The sequence below is a fragment of the Coloeus monedula genome (genome assembly GCF_965178545.1).
Source record: "Coloeus monedula genome assembly, chromosome: 11".
Classification (NCBI taxonomy): domain Eukaryota; kingdom Metazoa; phylum Chordata; class Aves; order Passeriformes; family Corvidae; genus Coloeus; species Coloeus monedula.
The window spans coordinates 13,475,055-13,502,988 of record NC_138791.1 but is presented as its reverse complement, the minus strand read 5'-3'; positions in this window follow the sequence as shown (position 1 = coordinate 13,502,988).

Below are 27,934 nucleotides of genomic sequence, written 5' to 3'. Positions count from 1 at the left end.
TTGCATTCCAGTTCTGTCTCTAGAATGGTTGAAATATTTGTGATTGTTTGAAACAAAAAAACCTTTTAATGATACTTGTAGGAATGAAGAAATTTTCAAACCAATAATGATTTTCACTAAAAAATGAGTATCTTTTTCAAAGTTTGCATTCACTTGGAAAGTCTTGAGCTGTTTTAACCAAATCAGATTTTCCTGTCAAGATCATTCAGACGTTTTGTTTTCTGACTTAAGGAGGTGGAATCTGAATGAGGCAGAACATGCTGATTGAATGAACGTAGTACTAAAACTTAGCAAAACTCTGTGTGTTTTAGTGCACATTTTACTGGAAGGATGCACAAATTTTGCAGTTATATGAGAGGTTAAGAAAATTCTTCTGAGTCTTTTTATGTGTAGAAGAATATAAATCTCATGTGGGCAGTTGTGGTGCTTTCAGTAGTAATAGATGTCATTGTAAGCAGAGCACTTGCCAAAGATTGGTTCAGTGTGTATTTAACTGCAGTTGCTGCAGTCCATGTGGATGTAACCAAGCTTAGCCTTTAGTAGCAACAGATTAGTTACACTGGTTTCTTTTTAGTTTAAAAAATTGCTTTAGTAAATCGGGTGCTTGCCCAGGCTGGTTGGTTCTAATTTTGTAGGGCAGAAATTGGACTGCTGGGTGCCTCCTTTGAAAGACACAGAAGATGGTGAGGCCTAGACAAGGTGCCTTTGCTTGTGAGCGTTTTGCCAAGATGCCACTCCTGCTTTGAGGCTCTTATTTTTCTTGTCTGTTTCTTACTAATTAGTATAATTTGTAAGCTTTCCTCCACTGAGTCATTATTGTTGGTAGCAGGCACTGTCATTTCTCTTTACCTAAGTGTTTCCAATGAGAACGATTTCTGTGTCAGCTTTTCATCAGTTTTGCTGTTTGAATCCTAGTCCATTAATTAACTTTAGTGTTTTATACCTGTTGTGAGATGTAGCCTTCCCAGTGCTGCAACTGAGGCTGTAGGTGTTAGGCCTTGACAGTGTGATTTAAGAAAAATTTTAAAAATTTAAAATTGGGAAACTTCAGGATATTTGAATTAGAAATTAGAATATATTTTGTAACAAAAAACCCCAAACCCCCAAGCATTGTGTATACCTGACTTACTTGGAAAACTTTCTCTTAAATAGTATGTTTTCCTGTTTTTCACTTTCCCAGGTGTCAGGGGAAAAAACATTGCATTCTAGTACTGTGATATTAACACTTCTCACGTCATGTTAATTCTGGTGTGTGGCTTGTTTTAAGAATGCTTGCTTAAGTGGGATAAAATGCCAGTATGACATATGCTATGATGGCACGTTTCCGAGAGGTAAGCTTGAGAATCATAGTTACAGACAAAGTATCAGGATCTGCGTGCAGGGGAATAGAGAAGAATAGAAATGAAGAAAAGATGGAAATAGTGTTCTTTAGAGGAAGATTAATAACACATTTGGGAGTGATATATAAGGGTAGGTATTGCATATAATCAGAATTCTGGCTTATATAAATACTTTGGATGCTAGCTAAAGCTTCTAAAATTATTTTTTTTTCCAGAACTGTGTTGTAATATAGAACCACATTCATATTCATATCTTTACACATAATAAAACATTTGTACCAGTGAAGATCTTGAAAACTTTGATATACAAAAGAAACTCTTTTGAAACGTTTGGAGTTGGTAGTAGATTCTGAGGTATTAGGTAGTGAGCATCCTGTGAGATACACTGGGAATCCTAGAATTAGGAATACTTTGTCCTTGAACTTCTTTGTTATTATTTGATACTGAGACCAGAGCAGTGGCTTTCTGTGTATGGAAATTTGGTGTATGGGTACATACACTACAAATGCTGTAGTGGGCACTGCAGAATTATGTACTTAGCTGCATTTGCACATATATTTTATTGTCATTAGGAAGCTTAAAATGGCTATTTCTCTTGCAGTGTAGGAATTAATTCCTAGATAGACTCCTCTAATGGATGGTTTCGAACTGGTGTAGCTTTATCTGAAAAAAAAATATATATATTAATTTTGATATATTGTATTGAATCTGTTTGTTGCCATGTTGTGGTGGATTGCATCGGTTCCCTTGGGTGCTTCTCATTTATTCCGTGTGTGCAATGCAGGTGATTCTGGGCAGCATTCTGGGACACTCTTCCTTTCAGCTTCCTGTGGATATGGACTGCAAACAGTGGAAACTCAATCTGAACACAGCCGATGTTTTCTGAAATACAAAGCACACAAGTGCCTTGCTGTTCCTGCATGCTGTGTATGCACCTGGGATGGGAAATAATCAGTGGCTGCTCTTGTCTTCTGGCAATAGCACTGCTGCTTTTGTGCCTGTAAACTCCTGAGGCTGAAAAGTTGTGGCTGGATTCTTCCTTTGAGCATTATTCATTCTGTCCATATATATTATGTGTTTCTCTTGTTATCTGCTTAGGGTTCTATGCTCAAAATTGGCTGAATTAGTTATGCATTTGTTGAGTTCCCCTTTGTTTTGGAGAACGAATACCATCTCATCAGGAAGTTTGAAGACAAAACTGGAGAATACGAAGAATTAAGTATTGTCAGTGTTGATGAAAAACATAAGTCAGGAAAAAAAATTGATAGCATTGTTTAAATAGCTTCTCATAAATGTGTAAGATTCTCATTAGTCCAACATCAGAAGTCTAATGAATATTAATGAATGAGATCAAAGACATTTAGAAATCAAAGCAAGTAAACAACAATTATTTTTAAGAATTATATAAGTTTTTAACTGCACAAAAATATAAATAATTTTAACAGAATGGCTCCATGAGAAGTTTTTCTTGAAAATATTTTTCCTGAAAATTTTTGTGTTGAACTAGAAAGGCAAGTATGTAACATAAACCAGAAAAATACATACATCAAAACATGAAATAGATAAAATGTCTTCATTATGCTGTACTGAAATACCCAAATTAAACTGTGGAATCTAATAGGCTGGGAATTTTTACTTGACCTGAGTCCATGATTTGAGCTTGACTCAGACTGTCAACACAAACGGGTAAATATTGCAAAGGAAATTCCTTTTGGATCTCAGACCTTTACTGTTTCCTTCTACATTTCTAGTACTTTTGGACTAAAGTTATCTGTGCTGAAACATATACATAGTGTAATTCTGTTAAAAAAGATAGGTTTACACATCATTTAATACATGCGAGATTTTGCTTATCAAATATCAGAGTATGGCCAGAACTATCTTCATCTCATCATCTGCTTTTCCAAATCTTATGTAGAACCACAGCATGTGGTGTTATCTGTATGCCACAGTTATTTAATCTTTGAACAGAACATGCTTGCAATATAGCATGGGATATTTCAGCATCACAGTATGATGCAAATAAATCTTCCAAGACTGAGGGAAATAATTGGACCAGTTTATTAAATATTACTTTTCATTTATCTTTACTTTTTTACTAATATTCATTTAATAATTCTTTTATTCCACTAAAATAATTAATTTTTGTATGAGATGATGATCTAAAGCAAATAATAGGTGTAGGCATGAGTTCAGGTATCTTTTATTTCTGTGATTAAAAAAAAAACCATTTTATATCTGTATAATTTTCTTTAAAATTCTGTGATGATTTTAATGCATTTAATCCACAAAGGCCATAATGGTGATATTACTCCAAAGGCCCAGCTTCCCTGGTGCAACATGGAGAGTGTTGTCCTCATAAAGCACCCGCTTGCTCTGGGCGATAGTGACATTATTTGACAGTTTGTGATTCCTATGAACTTTAATGGGCAAAGTAGGGCCTGCAAGAAGATCCTTCAAATACGGTCAAAGAAACAGTTTCATTTTGAACCTGGATATAAAACTAATGGTACTAACAGCTTTTAGTGTCACTGAATCAAATTCCTCAAGTAGAAAGAACGGGTGACATTCTGTTTTAAAGTGACCGTATGTTTGACCCAGTTTCGCGATGGTGGTGTCATCACAATTGTATCTTGCTGCTGTAGGCTCTTGCAGCCTGACAGGCAGAACAAGTTGCTTTAGCTCACAGAGCTCATCTGTCACACTGAGCAGCTTGCAGGTTTCTATTATCTGAATGAAATGTGGAGCAAGGACTTCTCCCTGCTCCCTGCCTATCAGCATAGTCAGCAACCTGCTCACACCCCTGGTAATGGACTGAAATGAAATGGTAGAAGGAGAGAGAAGAAAAAACTATTTCCAGAGATGCAAATGTAAGCCACATATAATAATTAAATGGCTTCTGGTTCAAAAATAATAATTTAAAAAAACATGTCCAGGAACTAGATGGAAGGTTAATTTCCAAGGAAGGATTGCAATTTCCTTCTCTGAAATGAGAGATGGAAAGCTTTTAATTGTATATTTAAGACACAAAACTAAGAACAGTTTATAATTCAGTAGGGCAGTGACAGGCATCTCTGTTTTCATCACAAGCACGTGCTTAGCACTTAAAGTGTTCAAACCTTTATGGAGATTTTATTGTATTTTCCCAAAATAGTGCATCTAGAATTTTGTACCCTAGGCCATATCTTGCCATAATCTCTACACTCTTTGTAGTTTTGTAATAGGAGCAATGTTAGGGCACTGAGTTTGTGCATGTTGCTCTTTGAAGTTCATGTGTGGCTGACTTGGCTGCTTTATTCTTGCCATGACCAATTTTTACTTGTTTTGAGAAAATTGGCAAAAGATGCACAAAGCACAATGCTTAGTAAATTCTGATTAGTGGTTTTTCCTATGTTAAGCATAGGAAGAAATTTTTTCTAGCCTGTTATGTCTAGTTTTAAAAATGTTTTTACTAGAGTAAAATTTCCAAGTAAAACTTCAGCTAGTAACAGCTACCAACTGGTTTCTGTTTGTTATAATAATAATGATTGTGGCAGTCCACAAGCAGAATGATTCACATGTGGCATGTGTCAGGAATGCCCTCTGCTATTTAAAAATGAGATAGATTATAGTGGGGGAGAAACCTGTTAATGTTTTATTCAAATTGATGCTGTACAACATTAATCAAAAGGAATACACCAGTTGATATTTTCATCATGGGAATGATGAGCTGAATCACTCCAATCTAATGAAAAATAGGACTATGGAATATATGGCATACATATGAATTAGGAAGATATTTCTATCTTTGGGTTTCACAGTTTCAGTGGAATAGAAGGGTCATTCTGTGGTGATCGATGGATTTGTGGTGAATTGCACAAGATCTGAGAAAATGAGGATTGCATTTATCACATCTAAGGGGAATGTCAAAGTGTGTGTCTGCCCATAACCCCATCAGTGGTAAAATGATGACAATGTGCCTTTGGGAGATACCGATCAATATGACTGTTGTAAAGCTCAACAACGACTGATGCCGTTCTATCTGATGAGTTCTGGGGGTGGTTTAGAGAGCTGTGGAAAGAAAAAACAAAGAAAAACATCAGCTTTGTACCCAGGACCTGCTTGGAGAAAGTCTGAAGTGAGTCTCATAAAAATGAAATGGGACATAATGTTCTAGGTTTGAAAAATTAGATAAAGCTGTTCAGCTGAATTTGGTTTGCCTGGTCATTATAGATAGCACTTACACAATATATAATCATTGAGAGCATGACACAGAAGCAGAATGACTTCTGGTGGTCTTGAAGACTAAGTGTGTAATGAACTTCCCAGAGTGCAGTTCATTGGGAAAACCAGTAGTAGAAAAAAAAAAAAAAAAAGAAAAAAAAAGTTGATGATAATCCATTCAGAAAGCCCACTGGTTTGCTCAACAGAAATAAATCCTATGTTTTCTGACCAGAATAAATCAATGGCAATGTCACAGATGAAGAATATCCAAAACAAGCTCAGAAGTAAAATGTAGGTGAACGCAAACATTTTAAACAGCAGAGAAAGCTTGCTGCTTCTGTCACAAAACCCATAACATATAAAGGCTAAAATGGATTTCGTATATTGTTTTCCTTTTCCCAGTAAAAACTCTGAAACCTGAATCAGATTTTCTGTGGATACGAGAGAGGGATTTCTGAGGGAATAACCCAAATGCATGCTGATAAAAACATGCATATATAATGTATACAGGCACACTTAAAATCCCTCTAATTATTTTCAGCAATAGTGAAGACAAAAGCACCTGAAATCTGTGGTCTTATTTCCTAACTCTGAAGTTCCTAGCTAAAAGATGTGCAGCTTTTTTCCTTGACTTGATGTGTTTTTATTGAAATGGGTATCTTACTCCTTATGTAGCCGAAACTTGCTAGTCTAAATAATTTGAAGAACCATTATAATTTAGGAGCAATTCTGAAATTAAAAGAGGGGAGAGGGTAGAAGTGGGAGTTTTTTTGGGAGCAGTAATGAGGTTCAGAGAAGAAGTAATTTCTGTCAATTTTTCCAGGAAAACTGAGGGAAAGACTCAAAAAATTTTGGTTTTGCACAAGTTTGTATTTATTTTTGTGCTAAACTTAGAGAAAAATTGTACCTAGGGTTACAAGGGTGATAGAGGTTCATAGGAGTAGAGATCAGAAGAGATCACTGAAGTGTTTTGTTTGATCTTTGTGTGGGGAATGTAAATGTCACTCATTTCCCTCGATGGAGACAGGTAACATGCTTGGCAGAAGTGGATCTGCTGGAAAGCTTGTCTTCGTTTGAAGAGGGATAAGTGTCCACTTCCTTTGGTAATTAGTTCTGTTTGGTGGTTAATCATCTTCCATATTAAACTTGGGTTTGTACAAATTGATCTTTTGTCTGTGTTGAGTTGTCTCTGACATTCAGGGCAGTCCCCTTTAACTTCAGAGGAAATTGGAACTGGCCTAAATTGCTTCACCTTGGCTCCCCTCTCCATGTACAGGGCTGCTGGATGAGTTCAGTGTTAGTGACCAAACAATGGTGGCATTAAAGCAGTAGAGGGAAGCAACATCTATTAGTACAGACCTTTTTCATACAGTAGGAGCTGTACAAACTAAACATAATTATTAATATATAGGCCAAACATTGATGTATGTATTTATTATCCCTTTGTAGTCTCTAATTACAGAAAGATGATACTCTAAAGGTATTTCTTACATTGCAGTGACAAACACTGCCTTACACTTTGTTACATTCACAAATCTGACTGCAGAGAGATTAAAGATAAAGCTGACAGGACAACTTCTTTAGCCACCTGGCTTCCCTATCAGATGAAAGTGCTGAGTGATAGAGGGAAAATGTAAAGAAAGTTGATATGCTGAGGGTCTCCAAATCTTAGAGAATAAGTGCTGACTTCTGCTTTGTTCACAGTGGTTAAGTTGTGCTGGTGTAGTTATGTTTGCAAAGATTAATGCCAGCGTATTTAAAAATAAATGCACTGGTCCTGTGTCTGCTGCCTAAATTAATAATGCCAGGTGAGAAAAACAAGAAAATTGGAAGTTACTTTTTAATGGTTCTTCTGAATTTGCATGAGGCTTGCTTATGTAGTAGTATGCATCAAGCATTTCTATGGAAAGCAGGAAATTAAGATACATAAGGCTGCATAACTGTGGATTTTTCACTGTGTATTAAGTGGATAAATACCTAAAATTTAGGTAACAGAGCATAATAGTTGTCTGTGTGTATAATGTCACAATAACTTTAGTCTTTGAAGACAGTTCAGCATTCTTTACTTGCTCATAAACATGTAACTCAGTTGTTCTTTGATTTGTAGTTAAAGTAGAAATAGGGTGGGTTTTTTGCTAAAAAGAGATTGGATCTTACGTCAGACAGCCTGACAGAAACTCATTTTCATTAATAAGCTATTTTTCTGAGATTCAGATATCCCATAATCTTATTTTTTTTCAACAACTTCAGCTTTTCATTTTCAGATTTTTCTGTTACATTCAGAAGGTTGAACTTGCATAATTAAAGCAGCCAACAATGTAAAAGAAAGATGTAGAAATTCAAGATAGTCACATTATGCAGTGAAATTTAAATTGATATGAATTTGTGTTGTTATAAACTGTAATTCACTATGATCAACTGTTTGAAGGCCAGTTAAACAACATATTTGTATAGCCCAGAAGAAGCAAATGTATGCTATGCTGTGATGTGAGTTTGCTTTTTTCTTCTGATCATGTTTGCCTTTTATGACATAGTACATTAATTTTTAATGTATATATAGGCAGTTGAGCTGTTAATAGGTAGAAAAATATATAAGAAAAAGATTGAAGCAAGGAAATGTTTCTAATGAATAAAAATATTTTCAAAGGAACCATTTAAGAGGAGCTAGAAAGTGGAGTTCTGTATGTGGCAGCAGCACTCTGTAGGTTTGCACTTGTTTGTACCTGTCTAATCTTCTTTTTATCTAAAGTTATTATGGTAACTGTGGTGTTGCCTGCCATAGGTGACCTTGAACCAAATAATCTCCTTTTAATTATCTTTAATTTAGATAGATTTGGCTTCCATTTCATACTCACATATGCATACACACCCAGTTCTTTCTCCTGTTTTTTATTTGGGAAGAGAGTGAAAATGTCTGTTCGATTGCTCACAGTACCTGCGTCCTTTTTTTGTGGCACATCTGCACAGCTGCTGTCAGGTGCTGTTACCTGCATTAATTGTCAGACTTGCTTTTCCTTGGAGAGATCCTGGCAGGAGGAGAATTCTCTGGAGAGGAGGTGGTGACTAATTCTGCCCTAGTATGAACACATTTCTTAGATACTCTAGTCCATGTAGATACAAGCTCACCACACCTTTACTGAGAACTGGCGAATACAACCCAGCTCCATCCTGAAGCTGCTGAAGCTGCTGTCTCACCCCTTTAGCTCTGAGTTAAACTCAAGCTACTATGATTTGCCCCTTTAGCATCAGCTACTGATCTGGGTTTGATGTTGAATTAAAGAGAATCATGCAGCTTTTCTTTGGATTGAAGAGGCAGTTTAGGTCTGTCCTTAGTGTGTTAGTGGGATGTTAAGCACACAAGCTGGGTGAGCAGAAAATGGCAGTGGAGCGTCTTGACTGTAGAACCTTGTCCTTGGCTGAAATGGAATTGCACGTGGTGATCTCTGTGTCTTGAGAGACTGATTGCTTTGCTTTTGAGCCCTGAGCAGCCCTGGTGAACTGAATCAATTTATCTTTTTATAAGAACATGTGGCTTGAATTCCTGATTCTCTGGGCATGTTTGTGTTTGAGCTGAGATTAGTCTGGCTCCAGATAGAGAAAAAAGGAGCTCTGAAGGGAACTTAGAGAAGAAAGGAATGAAGGGTCTTTCCTTCCGTGCTCCTTACTGAGCATAGGTTCAGTTCAAGTACTCAACAGAGGAGTTAAGAATTACAACAGTTCTCTTTCTTGTTGGTCATTTTTTAAATGTGAAATGTATATTTAGAATCATTTAGGTTGGAAAGACCTTTAAGATCATTGAGTCCAACCATTAGCCAAGCACTGCCACTAAACCATGTCCCTAAGTGCCACACCAGCACATTCTGTATTTCAATATAGGATGCTGGTGTACCTAGGATGTATGAAATGTAGGACTTGCTTATCATGTCATTGAGAATTAATTCTATGTACCATCAGTTTTAAAATAGTCTCAGATTTTCCAGTAGTTAAAGGATGGAGGAAGAGTGAATAAAGTGAAAAAAAGAATAATAAAACTGTAATCACTGGCACATCACTACCTGACAATAACAGTACTGTCTATTAGGTGGAAAGATGGAAGTTCAGATTTGCAAAGCAGCACGCTATGTATTCACATTGTTTTACTGCTTGTGCTGCAGTGGATCTAAATTTGATCAAGTATCTTTGTCATTGAGAGGCAGTAAATGTTTCTCCACTAATTGTTTCTAATGCATTTTTTAAAATTTATTGTGGAGCTGAGAGAGTTGCAAACACTGACAGTTGCTCAGATTTTGTGAAAGAACTGGAGCAGTCATACTTTGAAACAAAACAACAGTGTCCAGTTCCCAGGGGAAGAAGTGTGTTCCCTGAATGCATTTGTATTTCAGCAGATTGAGAAATGGCTTAGTAAAACCAACAAAGGCTTTCCAAACCAACTCCTTCATATGTCTGAGATTTTAAAGACCATTTTCTTAGTAGTTCTTTACTCATAAGTTGATGGACTTTAATATTTTTCTGGGACAGTTGTATATCAGAGGGTTATATAGATATAGTTTGAAAATATAATTGCATTGACCAGCATAGAAGTTATTTGAATTTGGAAGTAGCTGACTTTGGAAACCTGGTATGTCCTGTAGAAAGCAGCATGGTAGAATGGGAGTGTGTAGTTAATGTGTCCTTTTTAAAGAGAGAATATTTGTAGTACCAGAATACCAATTACATTATTGGCCCTACCGAAGAACTGAAAGGCAATTGCCTGAATTAAGGTGACATTGGGTGTGAGCGTGATTGAATTTAAGTTCCCTCTTACCAAACACAGTTAGTAAGCCCTTAGAATCTCCAAATAAATACTTGTGCTTTAAGGTCAGTCCAGACCTCATGGATTGCTTTTCCTTTCCCTGATAAAAGCAGATGCAAGCATGCCAAATTGCTTTGCTCCAGCTTAACCCCAGCACTGTTTGAATTCATAAATGCTACAAAAGGAAAGCTTATTACCACATACAACAGTGAAGTGGGAAAATGTCATGCCTACCTAATCTATTTCCTGGGAAGGGGAGAAAAATCTTTTTGTTCTTTTACTAAGACCTGGGGAATAAAGTAAGAACTGGATGTGATGCTGATAATCAAGGATTGTCTTTCATATTTTAAATGGATATCAACCCTATATTTTCTGTTGTCTCTGATATATTTTCTCAGAAATGAGACAGTAAAGGAACTTTTTTTCTGAATTGAATTAAAATAGTATACTGTATTTAAATAGTTTTTAATTTTTTAAACTTACTTTGTTTTTTACTATTAAGCAGCTGTTTCTCTGAAGCTCTTGGTTTAAGGATAAATTGTTCAAACACTGGCACATCATTTAGTAAATGAAACAAAGCAGTGCTGCATTTGGGCTTTATATGGTAACTATAGCAGTATTAGAGAGGGCATCAATGGGAGCTTTGCTCTGAATTGGTAACAAGTACATAGTTTTAAATAACTTGGACGAGAACAAAACACTCCTAAAATAGAGTGCTTGAGGGAAAAGTAGATTTTCACACTGTAAACAGTGTTCTTTGAAAGCTGGGAGAAGGAAAAAAAATACTGTAGCGCAGTACAGTAAGTTAAATCATTACATTGATTGAACATTTGTCTATTTGCAGTGGTTTTGTTTTGTGGATGTCAGTAAGATGAATGGTTGAGAAAGGAAGTAAAAGGGAAGTAGTAGTGGGTAAGGTTCAAAACGAAGCAATTAACATTCATAGGGTGTAATTGTGGGTAATGTGTTAGGTTCACTTTCCTGAAAGTGATTTAGTGGTGTTGTAAACTACTACCTGTAATAGACTTAGTAAATCTACAAACACAATTTTTGTAATAATACATTCCTCAAGTTTTAAGTGAGGATGACTAATATCTTGTGTTGTATGAGTCTTATTTTATTTCATCATAAACGTTATGCAAAATTTTACTTCATTGTAAAGTTGAAATTCTGCATCTAACAGATGTTGAATCTTTTTCTTTTGGAAGGTGGTACTTAAACCTGAATGCCTCTCATTGTAGTTCTAAGCCTGAAATAGGGCAGGTATTTCTTAAGTTATTTTGTAGACAGTCTGTCAGCCCAATGAGATATTGACAGGTTTTTGTAGGATGCAGATGGCAGAGGAAATGTAGTACTTCACTGCTATCATGAGCTTTTAATTTTGTTTCTGCTGACAATCCAGTTATTAGGTTGCTGGTTTCCTCACGAAACATAGCGTGTGGCTACCTAATTAGATTGCTTTAAAGCCCATTGGAAATGCCGAGATATTTCTCATAATCCTTTTGCCTTGGGTTCCTGTTATTAAAGGCTAACTTCTCAGTCTTGGGAAAAAAGGCTTGTTCACTGGGCTAAACATGAAAAATACATTATGCTTGATGTTCTGCATGATGTTCTTGGTTAAAGTATAACATGCAACAGAATTCTCTCTACGCTGTGTCCCTTGAAGCAGTAGCTGCTGGGCAATGATGGCAAAAAAATGTTCAGATTACAGTTATAGGGACTCTACTTAATTATAGTTGGTAAGAGATTAAACTTTAATCATTCAATTAAAGCTTCTGGCCCAACTTTTTTTAAAACAATATCAGTAACGAATAAACTTGGTTTGGGTAAGCGTGTGTTGTTTGACACTGCAAATGACATTTTCTTTGCACAGCATAATGTGCAGATTGCACAGGAAGGGTTTGCATTTAATAAGGTACTTGAAGAAAGTGTGTTTTATTTTTTTTAATATGCCTTAAAATTGTCCACAAATGAAACCTACATATCCAAGGCTTCACCCAGTGAAAACTGCTGTACACTTCTAACTATTAAAAAGGGATCCCATGCTTCTGTGTGAGAGCAGTAAGATGAAATATGGTTCTAGGAAATTGCTTATTTAAAGGTACTCAAAGGCAGTTGCAGAGAACTGAAGTCACCGGGAAGATTTAGCAAAGAGCTTTGAATACTTAACAGGAAAACTTGACACATTCAAGCCCCTCCATTTCATGTAGCCTCAGGGTAAACACAAAACTAAAGTTTAAAGCCCTTCAGTTGTCTTGTGAGCAAAAGCAGATCCCAAACTGGCATGTATTTATTGCTATATTGAAAAAGACTTCTGAAGGAAAGCTACTGACATGCAGCATCATCCCAGTAAGAAAATTTTGCTAGGACTAGAAACAGGGATAGTATATGTCACTGCAGATGTTAGGCACCCTTTAAACGAAGTCAGTTAGGAAGACTATCAAAAGGTTAAGGCAAATCAAATCTGTTTTCAAAAAAGACATTCTTGATCAAGTGCTTCTGAAATTGCAGTTTTGAATTCTTAGTAGAAATTAAATAAACATTCTAATTTTGTCTTTTATACTGTGTACTGTCAACAGGAAAAGCTGGCTTAATTCTGCAAGACTTTCAATTTATAGCTTGAAATTGCAATTTTCATTGTTGCCTTGTATGTTAGGCATTATTCTTGCTTATCAATAGTAGATGTTTATTTTTATTTGATAATAAAGTGTAATATCAAAATAATCATAGTAGTGCAAATACCATATTGTATGTTACAGTATTTCAGACTTAAGAATTGGAATTTATAACAATTTATACCAAAGTTGTAGTATTTTGTTATCACTAAATAGTTCAATGACTACTCAGTTCTACTGTAGTCCAACTGTCTTAACAAATAGTAATGTTAACTTATTTTCATTACTTCATTACCTTGTTAAGTAATTTTCATCTTTAAGCCCACAGCACAGTTTTGTATCTCAATCTATTGTTCTCCATCTTAATTTTCAAATTATTCAAAGAATTTCTTGTAATCTCTGCTAATCTTCTCAAAGAAATGATGTGAGCAGGGAAGGTAGAAAATAACCTGTTTGTTCCAGCTGCTCTCCTGGAATACCATGTCTGGTGGCTGTCCCAGCCCTGAGAATTCGTCTCAGGTGAGCTGAGCTCAGTGGTTGCAGTGAGAATTCAGGAGTGGCTTCACTGTGCAGAAATGCAAACTTGGGTTCAGTGCTACAAGGTGAGGATGACTTTTGGCCACGTTCTTGTTATGAAATGTTGTAGTGTTTTTGGCCTTTCAAGTGCTGTTACTCTGTTAGAACAGAGAAGCTGCAGTAGCCAATTCATTCTTCTTTTTCCCAATGTCAGCATTCTGTATTCTGCATGAGGAGCATAAATCCTCTAATCCTATAATTCACATGTACAGTTTAAAAAACAGGCAAACCTGTTAACCTGCAGGTAGATAAACCTGCTTATTATTGTTATCATGAAAATGAGATACTGAGTAAGACAGTGGTAATCTGAAGCTATTATGTTTTATGCTGTATAATTCAATATTTTATAAACATTTGTTTTAGGACATTCCTCTAGTTAATGCCATAGTAATGCTAATCACTGCCGCTGTCACTGTTTAAATGGTTTTGCAAACTGAATTTCTTCCAGGAAAATCTTTGCTGACTTCCAAGCCTGGAAAATACTGTAAGGTCCTAAAAAAGACGTGTCTATTTCTTATGTATTTAAAGACTAATTATAAGAATAAAGATTCAGTGATGAATACAGAATTCTAATTTAATTGGAGAGTATTAGAATGCATTTTTTTCCTCCTTCTAACTTCAAAACTTAAATTTTATTTTTCATTTTTTTCCTACCTGGAAAAAGCTAATTTAAGCCAACCAGATTGCACATTTGAAATGTATGGAAGTTTGGTCCTATTTACTGAGTATTGCTCCCATGGCATATCTCAGCTTCCCCTCACAGGACTGACAGATGCCTAAATGTAAGAGATTGTTCTTGTCATGGGAGGCACTGACACAAATTCAGTTGTGTGGGTTGTTGGCTCTGTCTGATGTTGTCCCTTCTAATGCTATAGAACAAATCACCTTACACAAGGTAAGCAGCATGCCCTGTCAGCCTTTTATTGAAAGCTGTTTGTTCTGATCTGTCTTGTCATGATACCCTGTTTGAACAGTGTTCTTGAACAGTCTTGTGTTCAAGCCAAACTTTCACAGCAGTTTTCTGTTGCAGAGTGATCTCATATGCAGCATTTGACTGTGGATGAGTATCAAAGGGCCTATTCACTGCAACATAAAAAGCTTTTACCTGCTGTGACTAAACCATGTTAAATTGTTACAGACGTGCAGGTGTCTCATGTGTTGGCAGGACTGTTTGAGCATAAATATCTTTGTTCAATCACCAGGTAATAAAACCAACAAACTTGATTTCTCTCCTACATGTGAATTAAAGAAACAGATTGACTAAGGGAGATCTTCCTGAAGGAGTGTTTGCTTCTAGAGAAGTTCCATCTTTCCTTTAGACTATATTTTGTTCACTATATTTTATGGGTCTTTTATGTTGTTCAGAAGACGTTTGCTGCATAGAGTGCTCACAGTTGTATTGAAAGAGAATGTGATAAGCTACAGCTTCATTCAAATAATTAAGTACTTCCTGGCTTTGTTAGTGTTCAGAAAACTTAACAGTTGTATTGTACTTTCCCCCTTCTGTTTTGAAAAAGCTGTATCGTAAATGATAAAAGGACAAATCTTTTGCTGGAGCGATACCTTCTGTTGCACTGCTGACCCTGATGGAAAAGCTAAAAAAAGGCAGCTCTAGTCATTTTTTCTCATTATCAGCTGTCTTAGTAAATATTTCCCTATGCACATTGTACAATAAAATCATTTTGTAAAAGTGAGGGAAGGAAGGCATTTCTGTTGACACCCTTGGTCTAGGGGAAAAAGTGTTGGTCAAGAAAATCTGCTCTCCAAATGAGGAAGAAGCATTAACAGTTTTAACGAGAGCTTTTGGAACAAATACAGGTGTAGGCAGCACTCTTTCTTGGGAGGGGTCAGTGTGAGTGAAAACTTAAAACCCCATAATGGTCTATGGAATCTCTGTCCACTAGAATGTCCATACTGCAGAATACCATGTTTTGAACTTAAGTTCTCAGAGAGAGCTGCCATGGGTGGGGATGAGGTGCTCACTTTTATTAGAACTGTATTCTAGTCAAGGCTTTCCCGAGGTTTTTTAGAATAAGTAGGATGTACTTGGGATGTGAAAATGAGATGTTGGTTTGCTTGAGAATGCAACAGCTCAGAGCCTCCTGGAGTTACTTTATTACAATGACAATGTTTTTAGTATTTTGATAGACACAAAGAGGTGGAAGGAGCAGTGGCAGATACAATTATCTTCAGTGAGATGAACTAGAGTTAATAATGTATTACTCTACTTGAAAAACTTCTGAGAATTTTTTCAGAAGATATTTTGATGAGTTCAGAGAGAAGTTGGTGGTATCATTAAATAAGTTGACAACTTCTGTAATCAGCTTTTTGGTATTATAGCTCAAGGGAAAGTCAATAAACTTTGATTCCTAGCATTAATGTAATTATTTTTTCCCCCCCTTTTTTTTTTCCTTTTCTGGCTCCTTCTGCAGAAGACTGCAGTAATAGAATATCAGATGGCCAAAAGCAATTCAGCATTCAGAAAGTCAGTGTCCCCTAGGATGATGTACAAATGTAGGAAGACTGGGGGTGGAATAAATAATTTCCTCTGATCTTGTTAGGGATGAAATTATTATAGAGAAGCAAATGTAATTCATTGAATATTCTGTGAGAGAGAGAAGTATGCAGTTCCTTTGATTACCAAAGGTACTATTTTTTTAAGAGTTTTTTTTTGTTTTCCTCTCACCTACAGTATTTTCCTTACACAGTATACAAAAGTGTGTTTGCACTGCCACTTGTTTTGGCAGTTGTAGTATACTACTTGAAGTAAGCTGCTACTCCTATATTTTGGTTGATTGGGCTAACTGGACTTTAATTTTCATCTTCTCCTGACCTTAGCCTAGTGAGAAATTACTTTAAATGTTTCAGTAAGAACACTTGCATTGTGCTTCGTATTATTTAATTATTCTGATATTAATGTACTCAATTTCATTCTCAGAATATAGGACAGGTGAGATGAGTGAATCATTGTAATATATATTATTACCTATATATGTGGTGAATAGTATAGAACAAAGACCTTACAAATTGACCTTTAAACACAAAAGCTTCATCAACTCCTGTGAAAATACTTTTTCTCTGGAAAAAATAAATATTAAAAGATGATGCACTGAATCTTTAAAACAAAACCTTTCTGTAGGTTTAACATCTGTGTGGTTATTTGAGGCTGACCAACAACATTCAGCTGGAAGTGTCAGGTGCAGCATTGAAGGTGTGCTTTCAGGTGTGATGTAGCAGCTGTGGTCACATAAAAATCTGCTTTCAGTCAGGTGAGCAGCTAGCAATTAGCAGCCAGCAGAGCAGACTGGATTTAGTCTTAGTTTCAATTCAGGTCTGCCCTGAAGAGTCCAACAATAAGAACTTTAACTGGGCAAGTACAACACCATCTAATTCTTTAACTTTTGTAATCTGGGATTTGAAATGCATTGTTTTCTAGTTTAAGCCTGAAGCTGCTTAGAATTATCAGTTATTGTTATGAAATGCTTAAATTTAGGGGTAAAAAAAGATATACCAAACTGACTGAAGTCTTTAAGTTCCAGTTTAGGGAGAGACTTGACTTTGAATAAGATAAACACTTTTTTATCTCATGAATTCAATGACTAGTAAGAGATACTGAATTTACTGCTTGGTGGTTACTCTCTAGTTACTCCCTGCATAATATTTGTAGAGCACAACTAATATGAAATGCTTTTCTCTGCACTTCCTCAACTTATCACACACTTAAAGACATCCAGAGAATTAGATTGTGTCGTGGTTATTCTCCCCTTTGTCTACCTTAGTAACTTCCCCAGGAAAAGTCTTAGAGGCTCATCAGTGCAGAGGAACAGGTTTCACAAAGCAATTACAGGTTTGGATGATGCAGCTGAACATGTCTTATAAATTTCACTATTTGCATTATTAGACATGTGAGAGTTTGGTGACCTGTGGTTAATTAGGCTGTGTGATCTTTCAAAAGAAGGATCTGGCTCACATAAGTGGCTTAGGTACTTTGGAAAAATGGTACTTTGTGATGTTTATCTTATACAACTGATATTTTCTGGTATTTAATAGGGAAAATCTTTTACTACTTGTAAAACTGTACCTAAACAAAGTAATCTAAATGTTCCTTCCTTGTTGTTTCTCCTTATTTCCCTTTTGGAAGAAACCAGTAATCAGAGTAGCAGACCTCTGGCTGATAAGAGCTGTTTTGTGTAGCTGTAAGTAGTGGTACGCTTTGAAATGTTGACAGGCCTTGCATGAACCAAGAGCTGATTTTTCTTGTCCCCTGGCAAGAAAGCAAGATCATGATGCTTTATTATTGAGGCAGATCCTTGAGCAGTGTAGCTAAAGCTTAACAAAATCTATCAGATGGAAACTTCATTTCTGCAGGTAGTAAAACTGTGTTGAACTCTGTCGTTGTGTGTGCTTTGTTTTTCCTGTGTCACTTTCTTAAAATGTTTTGTTTGGTTTTTTCTCGAGACATAATTTCACCTTTCCCAAGCGTGTATTTTACACTTTGAAGTTATCATTAGAGTATTTCCTTTGGCAATCTATTTTATTGGAGCATTAGCAATGCAGTTGAGTCATTGAAAAATGTGGGAGCTATGGGCACATCAGGCTTGTCTGGTAGTTTTGTGTTGTAATAGGATTTTTTTAGGGGTCTTGAGTAGAGACAATTGTCAGTAACGTTTACCTTGGCAAAAAAAAGGCATTGGGGATGGAACAAGCCATAAAGAGAGTATGTAAGTAATATTGTGAATAATAATAATGGTGCTTATTAGCAGGTGACACATTTACATGTGAAACAGACCGGAGACAGAGCTGTCCTGTACACTCTGCTTCTGGAACAGCCAGTGCCAGTTGATATATAGGTAATTAATGGGCTTAATGACTTTTTGCATGATTTCTTGAAGAAAGTCTGTGATTACAGTTAATGATAGCATCACAGGATTATTTTGCATAGTGACTCATCTTTTCTTCTTAGGTGTGTGTATATACAGATCATTAAATTTCTATTCTTGGTGCAAATATTTACGTAAGTTCAAAATGCTGAATGACCAAGAAAATTTTATAGTTTGAAGTAATCTTCCATAGGCAGTTGGACTGTATGACTAACAGAATTATGTATGCATAAAATTGCTTTTACTAGAGAAGCCAAAATGCAGAATAATAGCTTGTCAAATTGTCATTTGCCAGTGAGATCATAGATTTTGTAGTCCAAATTAGGTTGTGTTCTTTTTCTTTTTGTCAGGTCACATTCTAATAACCATATTGTGCATTAAACCCTGTGATTATCTGAACACTTGACAGATGGTAGGATGTTAATTTATATGTAAGAGACAGTGATTGCCTGTGCAGTAATGGCATTCAACAAAATATGAAATGTCAAAATCCCTTTTTTTTGTTATGTCTTCACTTACTTCAGCAAGGTAATTCTAACAGGGGAGTATTTTTTGTAGCTAAACATATGCTTCATTTACTAGTGTTAACAGGTTTTAGAGTTTTGAATCTTACTTTTTATACTGAGAGATGTTTACATGTTGGTCTAGTGTACAAGAAAATGGTAGAGTACAGTGAAAGTGAAAGAGGTTATTATATTTGTGAATCTAAAGTTTTCAATATGCATATTACTCAGTTTCAAGGAAAATGAGATTACTTTTTGGTTTACTTAAGAGTTACTGTGATACTCACGAGTTGATTTAATGATAACACAGTTGTCCTAACTTAGAGTTCCACTAATTGTTATCAAAATGAGTAGTTAGTTGCTTCTAATATCTTATTTAATTATAATCTAAACTCGTGTGTAAAACACCACAGAAAAGAATGCGTTTGAACCCAAAGGATTTTGCCTTTTTGCTGGATTTGAGACAGTTGGGGCTGTAACATATAGGTGAGGGAGGAGTGTAAGAAGTGGCACAGTTCATTGCCACATGCTCCATGATGAAACTTGAAATAACTTTCTGAAGCTGAAATACAAAAACCCAAAGAAGTGAGCTAAGGTTATAGTTTCCTTTAACAGTGCTGTTTTCAGAAAATTCTTTCTACCTTTACATCTTGTCAAGACATTCCTTACTCCCTTCAGTTTACTGTATGCAATACCTCTCTACCTGTGGTTCACAGGATTTGTTTACCTGTACTGATTGCTTATCACCGTTGCTCACGTTATCTGCTGGACCTCAACTGAATGTTAACACCTTTGAGTTGAAAAACTTTACTTTTTATGAATCAAAGTCCCCAAAATACCTTCCTTTTGAACAAACTGTTGAAGTTTGTAGTTTTTTAATACTGAGGAAAAGGAACAGAAAAAGAAGAGGCTAAGTATTTGATTTGCTTGAAACAGTTTTCCAACAGAAGAGAGTTGAAAATCCCAATTCTTAATGATGTATTTTTGCAGTCTTTGTCTCAGTCTTTGGCTGAGACATCATTATTATGCATTTATAATCAATCACTGCTGTATTTAGGTATTCAGTAGCTCTTGATTTATGAAATAATATGTTCCTTATTAATGTTCCTTAATCACTAAGAAAATTATTTTTCTGTAAACTGTTTCAGTAGGCCAAGAAAGGAGTCATCAAGTCCTAGAGAGTGGTAATTACTTTGCTTGTGCCACAGCATTGTGTTGTTGTTTTCAGTGTGTGGGAAGTCTGAAAGGCTGTGAATTGGTACTTTGGGAGTGAAAACAGCAAAAATAATTTCTGTTGAGTATGTAAGTTATAGGAATTTTGTTGGCTTCCATGCTTGGGGAAAAACGTGGTCATCAGTGTAGTTAATATGTGTTATGTAAATACTTACTATAGAAATATTAGCTCTGAAGCATAATATTCTTTAGGAAGACCAACATGGTCCAGAATTTCACAAACAAAATAGGTTGTACTTCTCTTTGTAGGCCGCTACTTTCAGCTAAATAGTGTAACCTCTCAGGTATTATGAAGCTATGTTCAGTCATGAATGCTTATGGCATTTTGAAGGACTGGAGAACAGTGCAGTGTATGATTACCTGTACCTCATGTTATAATGATACCTCATGTAAACTTTTCCAAATTTATGGAAAAGCATTGTTTTTCTATTAAAATAATAATCCAAGTATGTACTGCTAAAGTGAGAAATTAAAATGTAAATACCAGCATTTTTGCAGCCATTCCATTTGTCTGCAGTTTTGCCTGCTGTTTCCTATAACAGCCCTATTAAAGAGCATTTAAAATAAAAAATATAATTGTTAAGATGAGCTTTTGCTGTACTGAATAGTAGGGAAAAAATCTACAGGCCTGTCTATCAAACCGAGCTGCTGTTTAGTATGTCTTTTTCCAAAATACATTCCTTTGGAGTAATATAGTAGCTCCTTTTTGGATATATTTATTAATTTTCTATGGTGACCTTAATAATTTGGTTTGAAGATGTTGGCACACAGTCAAACAATTATTTGCATATCTACCATTTCTGGATAAAAGTTCTTCAGCTGGGCATAAGTGAGCTCTTAGAAGAATTTTGTAATGGTTTTGTGGCCTCAATTATTTGTTCTCAAGCTTTCTCTCATACTGAAGAGCATTAAGAACAAGAGTGCCCACTGTAGGATAAAGAGTAACTGTATGAAACACACTAGCTAAAGGCGTGAAGTGGTGTTACAATGTTATTTTAACATCATTGTCAAAGTAGATATTCCTATTTCTTTTAGAGGTGTTGTATCTGGTTTGAGTTACTTTTGGTACCTGTTTTCTGCAAGACTGGATAAATTTAGGAGCATTATTTAAAGCACACTGTTGTGGTGGCCCAGCCCAGTAATGGGCTGAAGCAGCTAAGTGCCAATCAAGCCAGAGCCATCCATTGGGTGGATTTCCCTGCCCAAGTCAGGGGGTCAGAGGGCGGGTCATGAGGCGGCACCCAAGTCTAAGCCGCATCCCCCTGGGTGGCACCCGGGTTCAAACCACCTCCCCCTGTTCTAGAAAGGTTTCCCTTGTTCGGTTGTTTATTGGCTCCCTGTTGTGACTCCTGCCTCCCTGTCTCCCTGATTGGTTCTTGTTAGATTGCATCCTCCCCCTTGATTGTATCCCATTGGTTGCCTCTCTTTTCCCCGCCTTGTTCCATCCCATTATAAAATGGTGTGCACAACCCTCCACGGGGTTCTTCTGGTGCCTGGACCCTCCTGCAATAAATCTGTTGGAACCCCCACCAGAGGCCCCTCTCTATTCCTTTGTCTCCGGGTTGACATGAGCCCTAGTCATTGGCTGCCTGTGGTGCCTCTTCCGAGGAGGAGCCAGCACGCGCGTCTAACCAGCGCCTTTCCTTGCCACCGAAGGCCTTCTTTGGGGGGCGTCGTGGAAGTAACGCTGTGTCCCCTCTGACTGAGGGCATGCCAGAGCTCGACCCAATGAGCCAGGACCACATTAGCACACCACAGTAGCTGTAACATGGCATTGTAATATTTGACTAAAGGATTGCCCTGTTATTATTATTGTTTGCTGTTGAAACCTTTGATAGATGGAATTGTAATCAGAAGATGAAAACTTTTAATAGAGGCCAAACTATGAAGTCTCCCTGGAGTCTCCCTTGAAAAGAAAAACTTGAACAAAATTATTTTAATTTAAGTAATAAATTTTTAATTTAAATAATGAACCGTTCTAAATGCGCTCTTCTTTATGTGAGAGCCTCTTTCATTAAATTGGCTCCTGTAACTATGTGAAATGAAGCCTTAAAAATGGACTGAATGATCCCCGTGCAATATCTGTATTAGCAACTATTTGGGGGGTGTGTGGGGATCTGGCATAACTCATGGTTTAGAGACTTTTTTCCAGACCTAAATGTGTTAGAAATTGTGGCTCAGTGGAACACTAGAGTTGTTGAAATATAACCTGTTATGCAGCAACAGCTTGCAGTTACACAATAAAGGAGAGAAAAATAATTGTTCGTACTGGAAATATGAAAGAAATGAACCAAACTGTAAACAAGTGTAGGCATTGGTGACTTCAGAAGCAAAAGAGCATGTTGTAATTAAAGAGCAAGGTGTCTAAAAGCAATGATGTATGGGTGTTCAGGTTCCATGGAAGCCTGAAACTGCTTTTAAACTTTATATTTTGAAGAACTTTTTGTGACATAAAGCCCGTTTCCCTTTGAGACAGCAGCATGCTCAGACTTTGAGTGCACAGCTATGAACTTGCCAACTGTGGTAGCTGGAAGAAGGAATGTTGGTGCTTAGAACTCTTGCTGCATCTTCTCAAAATCCCCGTTCATTCTGAGTAACTTTGGTAACCCTTTGAGGTGCCGGTTACCTCATTCACTCTGGTTTCATCTCTGACCTTGTAGGCTTTGCAATGAACTCCTTCCTGTTGCAGTCTTTTCTTGAAGGCAGATAAGAATCAAGGAGCTAACTAATAAATAAAAAAACCCTACAGTGAAATATTTCAATATTTGCACTGCAGCTACACTGGAAATGAACTTTACAGCTTTGCAGTCAGAAGTAGATACTGTGTTGAGGATTCTGGTGCACTGGCGGACTCTGAAGAACTCTTCAAGTTGATTGCAATGTTTGTGGCTGCTGGTGATGAGAATCTGAGTTCTATAAATGCATGGTGATAATTCTGTACGTAGCTGAAAGAAGAGACATGTAATATGTGGCCTTTTTTTGTTGTTTCTCTTGTGATTTTTCGTATGGTGTGGAATATATTTTCAGTGTACCTAAAGTCACTCGAATACTACTTATGAACTGACATTTTACTTGACAGTAAGGTGTGTTTTCAAATAGGAATTACGTTCCAAAGTACTGTTTGAAATACTGAGCATGTTTCTGTTTCTTACAGTATATCCATCTAAGGATCTCTCAGCATTTCATAAGCATTAATGAAATAAGCCTCACTGCAAGGCAGGTATTATCCCAATTTCACAGATTGCAGGGAGGTTAATTAACTTGCCCAGAATCACTCAGTGATCTGTGATGAAAATTGGTTTCTATTTAAAAATGGATTTGCTGTCTCATGCTTTAACCATTAGGCTGTGCTTCTGAAATAATATTTGTGGTTGAAAATAATGTTTGGCTTATTATCAAGTTACAATAAGCTTTGTCTATGCGCAAAATAGAGTGAAGTGACCAAATCAGTTTTAACTCTACCTTTGTACATTCCAATTGAATGGAGTTGGGTTTGAGCTGGATTTTATCTAAAAGAAACTTAAACCAGTGAATAGAGACACAGACTTGGCATTAAGACTATTTTATATGTGAATTTGTGCTCCTTTATGTCAAAGGACCAAGTAAAACTAATGTTCCTTATTGGTCTGAGTTTTTAATAGAAACCTTATAATTTCACTTAATCTGGTTTAACAGAAATACCATAATTTGAAAAGTAAGGGGAAAAGACATTTTTCAAGTAACTTTAAAAGTCATTCAGGCATGTGAGCTGTTCCTTCCAATTATTTAAGTTGCATAACTACTACTTCTAATTTTAAAATTACAAAAAAGTGTTTCCTGTTAAGTGTTTTCACTCTCATTAATGAAACATACAAATTCAGCTGGAGAAATTTACTAGTAAAATTTTATTTCTGGGAGAATCTTTCTCTGTAGTTTTGCTGTCTTGGTAGGAAAGAAAGTAATTTAGGAGAGAGGGCTTTATTTTTCTTGATTTATAGCTCCATTTTCCCTGTTCCTTCACCAAGTATGTAAATGTGGTTGTAAAAGTGGTGATGCTTGGGTCTTAAGAAACCTGCAACTTCTTCACACTCCCACTGTTGATTTTTTATGTATCCTCTGACAGGTTATTTCAACTGGTTTTAATATAGTTTCTGGATTTATAAAACTGGCCTAATGCTTGTGAAATGCTTTGAAAATCTGAAGTCTGTTATGATCAGGAAAGTATTAATTTTATTATAAGGGTGTAGGAAGCTTTTCAAAATGGAATAATTTTTGTTTTTAACTTTAGATTTAATCTAGTAAATCCCAGCTGGTTAATGAACAAGACTGGAATTTGTCACCTAATTAAGCATTCAGCACTTGACTTTATGCACCAAAATGCCTGATTTTAAAATTACTTCATTCAAGTTAAAAAACAAAAGGATCTAGGGGCATAATTTTTTTTTAAAATGCCATATAAATGTCTCCATGTAATTGCTGACTGAATGCAACACCCATGTAGGGCATGTAATTGTGGATCTTTTCTTTGAGCATTGCTGCTTTGAAGGTATTGCAGTAATGCATAGGTGAGTGCTAAATTTAAACTGATTTTTTACATCTTCAAATGCAGTGAATTTTTAACATCTAAGTTAATACATTCAGGGTTTTTTCTTTTTTTTTTTTTTTTTGTTTGTTTGGTTTTTTTGTTTTTGGTTTTTTTTTTTTTGTTTTTTTAGAAATAAGATGTTCAATGAGCCTTTTGGTACTTCCTCCTCATTTTCCCTACTTTCATATTCCCTGATTTTGGTTGAAGGCCAGCATATATTTGTAGCTCACTAACTGAAGTTTTCTTTGGTGTCTTTCTTTACTTTTTTGTCCAAGCAATGATAAAACTTCTAAGACTGTTCTGAAGGTAGCGGTCTACTTAGTGCTGATGGTAAAAATCTGTCTCTTCACTTGTATCCAATTTCCATAAGGACACTGTGGCCTGTAAGTGCAGTATGATATAAATAATACAACATGCCAACCAGGAAAAAGAGTTTGATTTAATTAATGTTCCTCCAACACATTAGTCTTTCATTACATATAATTACTTGGGGACTCAAAGTAGGCACAGCTGTAATATGGCTGGTGTTAAAGTTGAGATTTCTCAATAATGCATCTCATAGGTTACTTTTTCAAGTTTCCTTCAAGTTCCCTTCTCTTTGCGTTGTGCAGAAAATGACTTCAGTCAAAATTGGATTGACCAGGGAATGTTTAGTCTTGCTGCCACTCAGATGTCTGGGAGAGCAGATCGAATTGTTCAGTTACAGGGATGTTAAATTTATAGCAGGTAAAAGCTTTCTGTGTTTGTCAGACTATTCCTTGAAAACAAAGTGATTGCACCCTTGAGGCAAGGAACCTCAATGAAAAGTGGCTGTACATAAATACAAACTCAATTCCTAGCCAAACAATTCCTAAATTTCAAGAATGTGTTTCAAAGGAAAATAGAGTGCCAGCCAAAGGCATGTGTCAAGATTTGTCTAATTGTATTTGTACAGTACAAAACAGAATGAAAGTTACACATTTCACCAGAGTATTTAGCTTTCTAGTATTGATAGTCTTGGTCATAAACTGCATTTATGAAAGCATAAATTTATCGCTTTTTGTACATATGGATGAGGGGCATGCTAGCTAGGGAAACACGAAGCCCGGAGGTCTGGCTGCACCCTCTGTGTCCGCAGCTCTAAGGGAGAGAGTGAGCTCCTCACCCGAGGAGCTTGCCGTAGGCTGGGCTGCCGGGGCGTGCAGGCGGAGGCAAAGAATGGAGGGGACTCTCCGTATAGGTTCTACAAGCCCCTTTATTGCACGTGAAGGGACCCGGGACGAAGAGCCGATGTTTAGAGAGGATCCAGGGATTTTATACTCGGGGCAGGAAAGGCGGGGATAAGGGATCCAACCAATAGGGTAGGCAGAAGGAGGCAGGGTTTACAGTGAGGTGACCAAAGAGGATAACACAGAGGAGGGATTACAGGGGACAGCCAATGGGGTATTGAGTAACGCAGACGCTTCTAGGACTAATGCATATTTAACTACGGGAAATGAATATTTATGAACTTATACATAAAACAGGGAGGGGAGAACAAGAACCAATCAACACAGAACATGTAAATCCCTGCACCCAGGGGTGATGGGACCTCACCCTGACCACGAAGGCAGTCTTTATGCATTGGTGCCTGACCACCAAGCAGCACATTCTGGGGTCAGGGTGGCTGCAACCACTTGCACCACCACATATGGATGGTTTGGCAAAGGGACGTAATGAATTCAGTTGCACTTGTAAAATTGCATGCAGTTAATGCTCTTCACTGTTAAAGAAACAGTGTCCAGTCAGAAAATTGTTCTGGGTGCGTGGCCACTCTGAGAACAGAACTAGCTGAGAGTAGCACCCGGGTTTTCTGTGAATGGAAGTTCACTCTCTTCTGCTGATTTATATCTTAACACAAATAAATTTTATGTGGTATTCTCAAAAAAATAGGTGCAACTGTCCAGGGAATATATATTGGGGTAATACTGTGCTTCTGTGGGTAGGACAATATTTATTGGTTGTATATTGCGAATAACAGTGTCAGGTTTGTTATAATCAATATTTTCCTCTTAATACTGTCTTCAAATATTTTGAACATTGAGTTGGTGTTGTCTGTGCCCCAAAAATATGACATTGTATCCCAGTCAGTTAGATGCTGTTGAGAATTTACTTCAGGTTTGTGCAGGTATGTTTGAATGTCTCTTTAAGTTTGGAAATGAAAGGGGTTTTTGTTACTATTTTTGGTAGATCTCAGTAACTTATTTAACGTATCTTTGTATTTGCTGGTTAAATACCTTCAGTCACAGTTTGCTGGTGTTTATGGGCTGAAAGTTCCTGGTAGGAGTGTGGGAATTTCCTTTCCCCCCATGTTTGCTACAGACCTCAGGGTTTTCACAGGTGTTTGAACTTCTCCATATTTTCCCTTATCTTAAGGCCTTCTGGTTGGTAAATAAGATTTAGTAAAAGTAGTAATGTAGTTCCTATGAGTACTTGGGCTTGGGAAAGCTAATGCCTGCTGCCAAGGGAGTGAGCATCAAAAGAGACTGTGGATTAATGCTAACTTGGAAAGTTTCTATCTTTTCTCAGTTAATCTTGTTTCTAACACGTCTGTGGCGTGTCAAGAGAATAAGAATTCCTCCCTTCAAAAGTATTGCATGTAATAAATGGATTTGCTTTATTAAAACTCAAATTTGTTGTAGTTCTGTCTAGTGACTTCGAAATGATTTTGTGAAGAAGTTAAAAAGCATAAAAACCTACTGAAAGACATCTTGACAATTGAAAATTTTGGAGGAAAACTGACTTCCTTTATAAGAATAACAAGGAAAGTAGCCTAGTTCAACTTAAGGGCAGACCACAATGCTGAAGATGTGACTGCTCAAATGGCTGTTGAAGATAGTAATTTATGAACAGCAAAAATGTTTAGAAGATTCTTTCACTGACTTGCTTTGAGCATAATGTTGTACAGAAATCTATAATACAGGAGGCAGAGCGTGTTGCTAGCTGACTTAAGAGAAAAATGAAGTTGCAGCAAAAGGTTGTGTCTCTGTGTCTGTGTTCAGCCTTTTTTTCACCACAGCCCTGCCTTCCACTTTCCCATTGCACATTCCCATCAGGTACTTCAATGAGGTGCTCTGAGAGCTGAAGACAAAAAAAGTGTGTATTTAAACTAAGTAATAAAAATCAGGGATGAGGAACATGACTTCTATTTATGTTTATAGTTGGAGTATAAGAACCATGTATCAGCAACTGAAACTTGAAAGTAAAAAT